At 48.1% G+C, this 12,096-nt stretch overlaps 1 long non-coding RNA gene across 1 annotated transcript in view; it reads right to left on the minus strand.

Moving 5' to 3' along the window:
* Positions 1–417: 417 nt before the first annotated feature.
* Positions 418–12,096, minus strand: part of LOC140394905 (uncharacterized) — a 40,512-nt gene continuing 28,833 nt past the window's right edge. The window contains exon 5 of the long non-coding RNA XR_011936072.1: positions 418–2,149. This is a non-coding gene — a long non-coding RNA (uncharacterized lncRNA). The remainder of the gene's footprint in view (positions 2,150–12,096) is intronic.

Here is a 12,096-nt window from a genome sequence, read left to right on the forward strand (position 1 = left end):
CTCCACCAAGGCTTTCGGCTGGACTGCAGTCAGCACGCCGTCTCCTGCTGCAGTCCGCTTATGCGGCAGAGATGGTGAATGAGCCATGGAGGAAGAATTGTTAAATTGAAACCAGGCACCTCCCGAAATGGTGAGCCAAACGCAGAGCTCTCCGGTCTCCTGCTACAAGGCATAAACCTATTCGACCATGAAAGAATGTCTAATGTGGAAAACCAAAAAGCAGAGCAACTGACAGAAAAGTCATTTTTATAAAATTAGACTGTTGGTTTGGCCGTTAACGGTGCTGAATTATTGTTTAACTTACGACTGAAAAAAAATGAGGAGAATTTATATACTGTGGTTACCATTATGTATAAAAAAGACTTGAAACACTGGGAAAAATGCAGAACGATTGACAAATATAATTTAGATATTGATTTAGATTTATTGTCCCGTGTACCGAGGTACAGTGAAAAGTATTGTTCTGCGTACAGTCCAGGCAGATCGTTCCATACATGAAAAACATAGGACATGCGATAGATACACAATGTAAATACATAGACACAGCCTCCGAGTGAAGCACACGGAGTGTAGTACTACTCAGTAGAGAAGATGTGTGAAGAGCTCAGTTCAGTCCATAAGAGGGTCATTCAGGAGTCTGGTAACAGCGGGGAAGAAGCTGTTTTTGAACCTTTTAGTGCGTGTTCACAGACTTTTGAATTTTTTGCCCGATGGAAGAAGTTGGAAGAGAGAATAACCTGGGTGGGAGGGGTCTTTGATTATGCTGCCCACTTTCCCCAGGCAGTGGGAGGTGTAGACAGAGTTAATGGATGGGAGGTGGGTTCACATGATAGACTGGGCTGCGTTCACTCTGTAGTTTCTTACGGACCAAGCGGTTGCCATACCAAGCTGTGATGCAGCCAGATAGCTTACTTTCTTTGGTTCATCTGTAAACATTGGTGAGAGTCAATGTGGACATGCCGAATTTCCTTAGCTTCCTGAGGAAATATAGGCCCTGTTGGGCTTTCTTGGGCGTAGTGTCGACTTGGGTGGACCAGGACAGATTTTTGGTGATGTGCACACCTCGGAATTTGAAGCTGTCAACCATCTCCACCCCAGCACCATTGATGTAGACAGGGGTGTGTACAATACTTTGCTTCCTAAAGTCAATGACCAGCTCTTTCGTTTTGCTGGCATTGAGGGAGAGATTGTTGTTGTCACATCACTCCACTAGGTTCTCTATCTCCCTCCTGTATTCTGACTCGTCATTGATCGAGATCCGACCCAGTATAGTCATGCCAGCAGCAAACTTGTAGATGGAGTTAGAGCACATTTTTCCACACAGTCGTGTGTGTATAGGGAATATAAAGGGGCTAAGTAAGCAGCCTTGCCCGTCCCCGGTATTGAGGTTATCTGGAGGAGGTGTTGTTGTTTATCCTCACTGATTGTGGTCTATGGGTCAGGAAGATTCCAGAACAAAAAGGGGACGACTATCTCACGCTGGGGCTCTTTTCTCTAGACTCTGTAAGATTGAGAGCTGATGTGACAGAGATCTTTTGGGACCGGTTTAGCTTAGTTGGCTGGACAGCTGGTTTGTGATGCAGAGCGAGGCCAGCAGCGCGGGTTCAATCCCTGTACCGGCTGAGGTTATTCGCAACCTTCTCAACCTTGCCCCTTGCCTGAGATGAGGTGATCCTCAGGTTAAATCACGATCAGCCTGCTCTTCCCATTGACAAGGGGAAGACACCTCTGGCCTTCTGGGACTATGGAGACTTTTCTTTACATTTTGATGGTAGACAGAGAGAAGATGTTTCCACATCTGAGTTTGACCAAAGTAAGCACCATAAATATAAGATTAATAAATCTGTTGAGGAATTCAGCAGAAATTTCTTTGCTCAGAGAGTGATTAGAATGGAGGACATGCTCCTATATAGACTGATTGAAGAAAATATCAAGATGCATTTGAAGGAATGTTCAGTAAGTACATGAATGGGAAAGGAATAGGAGGGTACATCAATAGGGTGAGATGAAGTAAAGGAGTCGGACGAGGCTTGTGATGAGCATAAGCACCAGTTGGATCAAATGACCTGTTTCTCTGAAATCTTGTGGCTGAGTAGATAGTGCCAGTGCCTCTGAGACAGATTGCTGAACCCATTCCAGGTCTTGTTGGCTGTGGGAGGAACATTCATGATGCAGTTCAATGATCCGATAATCAGTCTGTAAATTCACTTCCCCATTATTTCCCAAGTAACCATGGAGAACAAACAAAGTCTGTCTCTCTGCTGCAAATTCTGTGTTATAGTTGGGTGATTTGTCTGTTCTGGAAGAGGATTGAGAAATTGGCCTTACCTGCGCCTGTGCCTGTGGAAATTAAGTTTCACCACACTTCAAGTCAAGTCCAAATAATAACACTATTATGCATAACTGATGCCATTAGTGGAGCATCAGTAGGACCAATTATAACTGAACAATGGAGCTGAGACTGAACGGTTCTACAAACTCGGCCAACCTTCATGTGGTAAAAGTGTAAATCAGAATCATGGAGAAATAATAGATTTTAAAAATTTGCTTAAAGAGAAAATCTGTTTTAAGTATTGTTGCTAACTTTCCGGTTGGTTCAATTGCTCTGTTTTATAACCTTTGCTCTCGAGTCGCCAGGTATCTTTACGATACCGCCACGAGGCTCAACTCCAAGTAATGATCAATAACTCAATACACCAATTAGTAAGATTCAAATCAAAGCACATTTATCATACACAGTAATCACTACTCATGCACAAATTCTACGTCTAAGCTACTTCTACAACTAACAGGCTTATACTTAACTTCGGACTGGCCCACCAGGTCAGGGGAACAAATGGCCTTTCGTTCGGGTTCTGAGTCTGCGGGATTCGAAGTTGGTACGGATTGGTAGCTAGGAGCGCCTATCTCGTAGCGAGCGTTGAATTAAGACTTACTTCTTTCGGCGGTCACTGCACCGGTCACGGTCAATGTTGGTTTGTGTTGCTGGGTGACCCGGGCAGGACGAAGAGATGAAGAGAACGATTTGAACTTGGGGGCTTAACTTTATAGTCCCCAGGGGCTTCCCGCCTTTCGGGGCGGACCCTGTACCTGGTTCTAGGTGATTGGTCTTCGTTCCAATCGCTTGGTTCGATTTCTCCAATACTGGAGCGGTTCCCTGATCGATGGGCGGTCTTGAGGTGCTCGTTCACCTCGTTTGTGTTGGCTCCTGCTGGCGCCGAGGAGTCTGGCTTTGCTTTGTGTGTCCAAAATGTTACTTATTGTTCCCGGGGATTGCTCATCAGTATGTAGAAGGCTGCTACATTGTTCTGCTGATGGTCGCTGGTATCGATGTTGTCTGGCCTTTTGCAGAGTTAAATACACAGCAAACCTGCACCTGCTGGTTTCTGTCTGTGTTGGCTGACTTTCCCATCAGCCTTTGCCATTCACCATTTTAAATCGGGAGCTGGCCAATTTAGGTGGCTACAGTATCTTTTTTCTCTAAAGATACATTAATCCCCAAATTCCACAGACACTTTTAAATGGGGTGTAAGTGCAGTTAGGCAGGATTTCCTAACCAATCCACAACCCAAATATGTCGGGGCTAGAAGACAGGCCCAATGCCCGTTCACCAAAATTTCCTTTGCAAAATTAATGGGACAAAAATGAGAGGATGCAAATCCTACTCCAAATGCGGCCATCCACTCCCATCATGTCCTAATTTTTCCCCGGGAAATGGAATTTTGGATGCATTATGTGTATTCTTTTGTGTTCTTAACAAGTCACCTCACTAGTTTGTTCATATTTGTCCCCAATAATCCACTCTATTTCTCTGAAAGTGACATGAGAATGTAAGAAATAGGGGCAGGAGTCGGCTGATCGGTCCTTTCAACCTGTTCCGATATTCAATGCTGTGTCATAATGATGGGAAGTTGTGACTGAGTGACATCTACCTATAATTTCACCAGGTAAGCAAAATCATCTTGAACTGTTTTAAGATCATCTTTTCTTTTTAAATACAAGAAAAGACACTGAACAAAAATGGCTGCCATGAATCACCTGATGTCTGGGATTGCAACTTGACCTTTTCTAGAAAGTTACCATATGGATTGCATTGCTGACATGTTACTCAAGGATTTCCACACCTGGGGGTGTCAAAGTCCATTTCAAATAGGGACTCTTGAATGGAAGTCATTAAAATTTTAAAGTGCTCGACTTTAATCAACTGTCAAGACAATGGGAACTGCTGACTAGCCAGATACCCAACAGGCATTCAAAACACAAACCAACCCCATCTCCTGTTGGTTTCTACTGTTTTGAAGTGTGTTAAAAGTTTCTGAGATGCAAGATCATAAATGTTTGACAGCAATGACTACAAAACATGTTACTCAAATTCCTCCATGGAATATACCAGCAGGAGGTCTAAAAATTGGTTTTGCCAAGCCAGAAACAGAGAGAGAGAGAGAGAGAGAGAGAGAGAGAAATCAAAGTAATCTGGAAACGCTGTTGAAGGGAGTAGGGAGGATGGTTATTTTTCTCTCTCTCTCTCAAGAAGAAAAACCCTCAGCGGGGTTCTCCGCCACGGGATTCCCTGTTGTGGCGAGGGCACCCCGCCCAGGAAAACGCAGCTGGCGGACCAGAGAATCTCTCTCCCTATTTCTTAATAGTTAAAAATAATTCACAGAGGTGGAGTATTGCCATCAGAGAGGACCTTAGGAGAAATCCATCACTTTTTCACAGATGGATTATGGAAGTAAAAGGAGGGAAATTGTTTCCAGCGAGGTGCAGTTACCTGAACTTAAATTCAACTGGAGGATTTTATAGGAAATCTACTACCTTCTAATGGCTGCAAAATTCAGCAATTTACTGAGGGATGAGCAGAAACTCAATCATGTCTTCTTTAAACATTATTTGAACTCTTAGCTTTTCTAACTTCTGATATCTGCGTGTGTGTTGGTCCCTTTTTTTTACTGTTTTCCTCAGGTTTGACAACTATTAAATCTGATCTATCTTTGGCTCAAGAGAACCTGTTTTAATTGGCTCCTTAATAAATTGAAAATAAGGGCAGCACGGTGGCGCTGGGTTAGCACTGCTGCCTCACAGTGCCGAGGTCCCAGGTTCGATCCCGGCCCTGGGTCACTGTCCGTGTGGAGTTTGCACATTCTCTCCGTGTCTGCGTGGGTTTCGCCCCCACAACCCAAAGATGTGCAGGCTAGGTGGATTGGCCACGCTAAATTGCCCCTTAATTGGAAAAAATGAATTGGGTACTCTAAGTTTTTTTTAAAAAAAAGGAAAAAAAAAAGAAGTAAAAGAAAATACATTTGGCACTCACACGAAAAATGATTCCAAAATTACCTTTATTATGAACAATAGAGGGGGCTGAATAAAGGGAGCCAGGTCAGTCCCCCTCATCGCTGTGAGCGCCGGGAAACTGGCGGTTAAACACGCTCGCTATGAGACGTTGTTCCCATTTAGTTGAATCGCGCCCAAAGTCTCCCAAACGGAGAATTTGGCCCATGGTTCCAGTTCTTTAAATTTTTTATTTGTTTTTTCGAGTACCCAATTCATTTTTTCCAATTAAGGGGCAATTTAGAGTGGCCAATGCACCTCGTCTGCACATCTTTGGGTTGTCTGGGCGAAACCCACGCAGACACGGGGAGAACAAAGAACAAAGAAATGTACAGCACAGGAACAGGCCCTTCGGCCCTCCAAGCCCGTGCCGACCATGCTGCCCGACTAAACTACAATCTTCTACACTTCCTGGGTCCGTATCCCTCTATTCCCATCCTATTCATGTATTTGTCAAGATGCCCCTTAAATGTCACTATCGTCCCTGCTTCCACCACCTCCTCCGGTAGCAAGTTCCAGGCACCCACTACCCTCTGTGTAAAAAAACTTGCCTCGTACATCTACTCTAAACCTTGCCCCTCTCACCTTAAACCTATGCCCCCTAGCAATTGACCCCTCTACCCTGGGGAAAAGCCTCTGACTATCCACTTTGTCTATGCCCCTCATAATTTTGTAGACCTCTATCAGGTCGCCCCTCAACCTCCTTCGTTCCAGTGAGAACAAACCCAGTTTATTCAGCCCCTCCTCATAGCTATTGCCCTCCATACCAGGCAAAATGCTGGTAAATCTCTTCTGCACCCTCTCTAAAGCCTCCACATCCTTCTGGTAGTGTGGCGACCAGAATTGAACACTATACTCCAAGTGTGGCCTAACTAAGGTTCTATACAGCTGCAACATGACTTGCCAATTCTTATACTCAATGCCCCGGCCAATGAAGGCAAGCATGCCGTATGCCTTCTTGACTACCTTCTCCACCTGTGTTGCCCCTTTCAGTGACCTGTGGACTTGTACTCCTAGATCTCTCTGACTTTCAATACTCTTGAGGGTTCTACCATTCATTGTATATTCCCTACCTGCATTAGACCTTCCAAAATGCATTACCTCACATTTGTCCGGATTAAACTCCATCTGCCATCTCTCCGCCCAAGTCTCCAAACATTCTAAATCCTGCTGTATCCTTTGACAGTCCTCATTGCTATCCGCAATTCCACCAACCTTTGTGTCATCTGCAAACTTACTAATCAGACCAGTTACATTTTCCTCCAAATCATTTATATATACTACAAACAGCACGGTCCCAGCACTGATCCCTGTGGAACACCACTGGTCACAGCCCTCCAATGAGAAAAGCATCCTTCCATTGCTACTCTCTGCCTTCTATGACCTAGCCAGTTCTGTATCCACCTTGCCAGCTCACCCCTGATCCCGTGTGACTTCACCATGAGGGACCTTGTCAAAGACCCAGCAAGTCGGACCACATCTGTGGCGAGAGGAACAGAGTTGATGCTTTAGGTCATTAATTTATTGTCAGAACTGCCCTGACGGGAGGCGTCACGGTGGCGCAGTGGTTAATAATTATTATTATTTTGGCAAAGGGTCATCTGGACTCAAAACGTTAGCTCTTTTCACTCCTAAAGATGCTGCCAGACCTGCTGAGATTTTCCAGCATTTTCTCTTTGGTTAATAAAAATAATAATCTTTATTAGTGTCACAAGTTGGCTTACCTCAACAAGGCTATGAATGTATTGTGAAACGCCCCTGTTCGGGTACACAGAGGGAAAATTCAGAATGTCCAATTCACCTAACAAGCACGTCTTTCGGGACTTGTGGGATGAAACCGGAGCACCCGGAGGAAACCCACGCAGACACGGGGAGAACGTGCAGACCCCGCGCAGACAGTGACCCAAACTGGGAATCGAACCTGGGACTCTGGCGCTGTGAAGCAACAGTGCTAACCACTGTGCTGCCGTGCCGCCCACATTAAGCATTTCCAACAGTTTATCTTTGGATTTGACTTGTCATCGCTGTTACAGCTGCTGTGGCGCAAACTCACACCTGGCTGTCAGCAAGGGGTTAAGAATTGTCCTGGTTTTTATGTGCGGTGACATCATGAATGTTCCTCTAAAGATTTCCTGTGATTTATAGTGCGAGGAAAATTGTAAACACATCCTAACAGATAATTTTTTTCATAATTATGTTAGAAATAACAGACAATATTTTTCAAGCTGTTATGCAAACTGAGTTTTCAAAAGAAAGTTAGTGCAGGCTTCCATATAGGTCACAGTCATGTAACAATACCCGCTTTGAGTTGAACTGGTGACACTTCAGAACTTCTTACTAGCGACGGATCAGAGGGCAAATGAGTGATTATATGGGATAATTCATTCACTTTGTACCAATTGTGCAATGCCGCATTGTTTCTCAACCTTTTAGGTATCTGGAATTTTACTCATGATTCCTAAGTTGATCGGATTGGACAGCTGTGTCCATAAGGAGGCCCTTGTTCTGGTTGAAACAGCATGAGTCTGTGCGGTGCCTGAACGGGGCACTAAACCCCTCCTTTGACTGCCTTTTGTTAATGTAAGTGCAGGGCTGTTAGTTTTGGCAGAGGGAGAGCTGTTCTCAGCTTCCAGTGTGCAGCCAGTCCTGGAGACGATGCCAAGCTCTCCCTCAGGGATAATGCTCCAGTTAAAGGTTCTGAGGAGAGCCAGTACACAGCCTGCAGTGCAAATACAATACAATCTCACTAACCTCTTGGTGTGAAAGGATGAGAGGGGCCTAAATAAGGTTTTCTGCGCCTTAGATATATCTAGAATTGCAAACCTTAATATTATGCAGTAAGTTTTTTTCCTGATGCACGATCAATTGCACAAAGACTAAAGTTGGGTACAACTGTGGCTTTATTACAGTCAGATGCGTGGCCTCCTGCTGCAGCTGGCGAAATGGCAGGGCACTGTAGGTCATGCATGTTTATACAGTTCTCCGTGGGCGGAGCCAGCCTGCACGAGCTACCGGCGAACCTGTAGCGCAGGTCCAACCTTACATCCCCTAAAACAGTGGTTCACCACATTCACCCCCTGTTAAAAATGAATCCGGCGGGAGTGATGTGAAACTATATACAATTAGTACAATTATGTACAATGGCAGGGAAAGAAAAGTCCATGTTGACGGTCTTGAGTCCGTCAAAGGTTCAGCCGGTCCGGTGCTTTGTTGGGAGCGGCATAACGGTGGCGGCGAAGTCGGTGCTGGCGGTGGTGGAGGTGGCACCAATGGCGGTGGTGGTGGTGCTGATGCTGGCCAGTCATCGGGGAACTCCGGGAGCGTGCCGAAGTCCTCTCCGTCCTCTTGTGCGGAAGGTAGGAGGGGGAGGGTGGTCTGGTGGGGTCAATATTGGCGGCGCAGTGGGAGGTGGGGGGGGGCGCATTGGTGGCGGAGTGTGTTGGGGTGGAACCTGACGGTGCCAGGTCCCTGAGTGAGACAGTATCTTGGCGGCCGGCGGGGAACTCAACGTAGGCATATTGAGGGTTGGCGTGGAGCAGGTGAACCCTGTCCACCAAGGGGTCCGCCTTGTGGAGTCGGACGTGCCTACGGAGAAGGACCGGTCCTGGAGCAGCGAGCCAAGTCGGGAGCGACACCTGGGGACTTCCTGGGGAAGGTTAAAACACGTTCGTGGGGTGTGTTATTAGTGGCAGTGCACAATAGTGACCGGATGGAGTGCAGAGCATCAGGGAGGACCTCCTGCCAGCGAGTGGCTGGGAGGTTCCTGGACCGTAGCGCCAGCTGGACGGCCCTCCAAACCGTCGCATTCTCCCATTCTACTTGCCCGTTTCCCCGGGGGTTGTAGCTGGTCGTCCTGCTGGAGGCTATACCCCTGCTGAGCAGGAACTGATGCAGCTCATCGCTCATGAATGAGGATCCCCTGTCACTGTGGATGTAGGCGGGGAAACCGAACAGAGCGAAGATGATGCTGAGGGCCTTGATAACGGTGGCAGACGTCATATCGGGGCATGGAATGGCGAAGGGGAATCTGGAGTACTCATCGATCACACTGAGAATGTACGTGTTACGGTCGGTGGAGGGGAGGGGCCCTTTGAATTCCACGCTGAGGCGTTCAAAGGGGCGGGAAGCCTTCACCAGGCGCGCACGGTCCGGCCGGTAGAAGTGCCGCTTGCACTCCGCACAGACCTGGCAGTCCCTGGTGACTGTCCTTACTTCCTCGACAGAGCAGGGCAGGTTGCGAACTTTGACCAGATGGTACAATCGAGTGACCCCTGGGTGACAAAGGCTGTCGTGTAGGGCCCGTTGTTGGTCCACTTGTGCGCTGGCACATGTACCTCGGGAGAGGGCGTCTGGGGGCTCGTTGAGTTTACCGGGGCGATACAAGATCTCGTAATTATAGGTGGAGAGCTCGATTCTCCACCGCAAGATTTTATCATTTTTGATCTTGGCCCGCTGTGTGTTATTGAACATGAAGGATACAGACCGTTGGTCCATAAGGAGAGTGAATCTCTTACCGGCCAGGTAATGCCTCCAATGCCGCACAGCTTCAACGATAGCTTGGGCCTCCTTCTCGACGGATGAGTGTCGAATTTCAGAGGCATGAAGGGTGCGGGAAAAGAATGCCACGGGTCTGCCTGCCTGGTTTAGAGTGGCGGCAAGGGCGATGTCTGAAGCGTCGCTCTCTACTTGGAAAGGCAGTGACTCGTCCACTGCGCGCATCCCGGCCTTGGCGATGTCTGCTCTGATGCGGACGAAAGCATGTTGTGCCTCGGCCGCAAGGGGCAATTGGATGGACTGAATGAGTGGGCGGGCCTTGTCCGCATAGTTTGGGACCCACTGAGCGTAGTAGGAAAAGAACCCCAGGCAGCGTTTGAGGGCCTTGGGGCAGTGGGGGAGGGGAAGTTCCATGAGGGGGCGCATGCGCTCGGGGTCAGGCCCGAGAAGTCCGTTTTGGACTATATAGCCGAGAATGGCTAACCGAGTTGCGCTGAACACACACTTCTCTTTGTTGTAGGTCAGGTTGAGAAGAGTGGCAGTGCGGAGGAATTTATCGAGGTTGGCATCGTGGTCCTGCTGGTCATGGCCGCAGATGGTGACATTATTTAAGTACGGAAAGGTGGCCCGCAAACCGTACTGGTCGGCCATTCGGTCCATTTCCCTTTGGAAGACCGGGAGCCCATTTGTGACACCGAAAGGGACCCTAAGAAAGTGGTAGAGGCGACCGTCTGCCTCGAAGGCAGTGTATGGCCGGTCCGACTTCCGGATGGGGAGCTGGTGGTAGGCGGATTTCAGGTCAATTGTTGAGAAGACCCGGTACTGTGCAATCTGATTGACCATATCAGATATGCGTGGGAGGGGGTACACGTCGAGCTGCATGTACCTATTGATGGTCTGGCTGTAGTCCATGACCATCCTGTGTTTCTCCCCAGTTTTAACCACTATCACTTGGGCTCTCCAGGGGTTGTTGCTGGCCTCGATAATACCCTCCTTAAGCAGCCGCTGAACTTCGGACCTGATGAAGGTCTTGTCCTGGGTGCTGTACCGTCTGCTCCTAGTGGCAACGGGCTTGCAATCCACAGTTAGATTGGCAAAAAGGGAGGGGGGATCGACGTTGAGGGTCGCGAGGCTGCAAACGGTAAGGGGGGGTCAGGGCCCGCCGAATTTGAGGGTGAGGCTCTGGAGGTTGCACTGGAAGTCCAGGCCCAACAGGAGTGCAGCGCAGAGATTAGGAAGGACATAAAGGCAGAAGTTACTAAATTCTACGCCCTGGACCGTGAGGGTGACTGTACAAAAGCCTCGGATCGGGACGGAGTGGGATCCGGAGGCTAGGGAGATCCTTTGATTGGCAGGGTGGACCGCGAGGGAGCAGCGCCTTACCGTATCTGGGTGAACAAAGCTTTCGGTGCTCCCTGAGTCCAGCAGGCACGAGGTCGCGTGGCCGTTGATTTTAACCGTCGTCGACGCGGTGGCCAGGTTGTGCGGGCGAGATTGGTCCAGCGTCATCGAAGCGAGCTGCGGGTAGCCATCAGATACTTCAGGTGGCGAGCGTGTGCGATTCCGATGTCGGGATGTCCGGAGACCCTGTGGGGGACAAGATGGTGGCGCCCATGGTGCGCACATGGACCCGGGAGGAGAAGATGGCGGCTCCCATTGTGTATCTGGTGTGGGGGAGGGGGCAATAGCGGGCGCGATCGCAGCGACTGCGCGGGCCTGGCACACAGCCGCGAAGTAGACATTGGGCCGCTCCAAAATGATGCTGGTAATCTAGTGATGGGAGACAAGGAAATAGCTGAGGAACTAAATAGGGACTTTGCGTCAGTCTTCACAGTAGAAGACATGAGTAATATCCCAACAATTCAGGAGAGTCAGGGGGCAGAGTTGAATATGGTAGCCATCACAAAAGAGAAAGTGCTAGAGAAACTAAGAGGTCTAAAAATTGATAAATCTCCGGGCCCAGATGGGCTACATCCTAGAGTTCTAAAGGAGATAGCTGAAGAAATAGTGGAGGCGTTAGTTATGATCTTTCAAAAGTCACTGGAGTCAGGGAAAGTCCCAGAGGATTGGAAAATCGCTGTTGTAACCCCCCTGTTCAAGAAGGGAACAAGGAAAAAGATGGAAAATTATAGGCCAATTAGCCTAACCTCGGTTGTTGGCAAGATTCTAGAATCCATTGTTAAGGATGAGATTTCAAAATTCTTGGAAGTGCAGGGTCGGATTAGGACAAGTCAGCATGGATTTAGTAAGGGGAGGTCGTGCCTGACAAACCTG

This window comes from Scyliorhinus torazame, chromosome 18, assembly GCF_047496885.1.
Source record: "Scyliorhinus torazame isolate Kashiwa2021f chromosome 18, sScyTor2.1, whole genome shotgun sequence".
Taxonomy (NCBI): domain Eukaryota; kingdom Metazoa; phylum Chordata; class Chondrichthyes; order Carcharhiniformes; family Scyliorhinidae; genus Scyliorhinus; species Scyliorhinus torazame.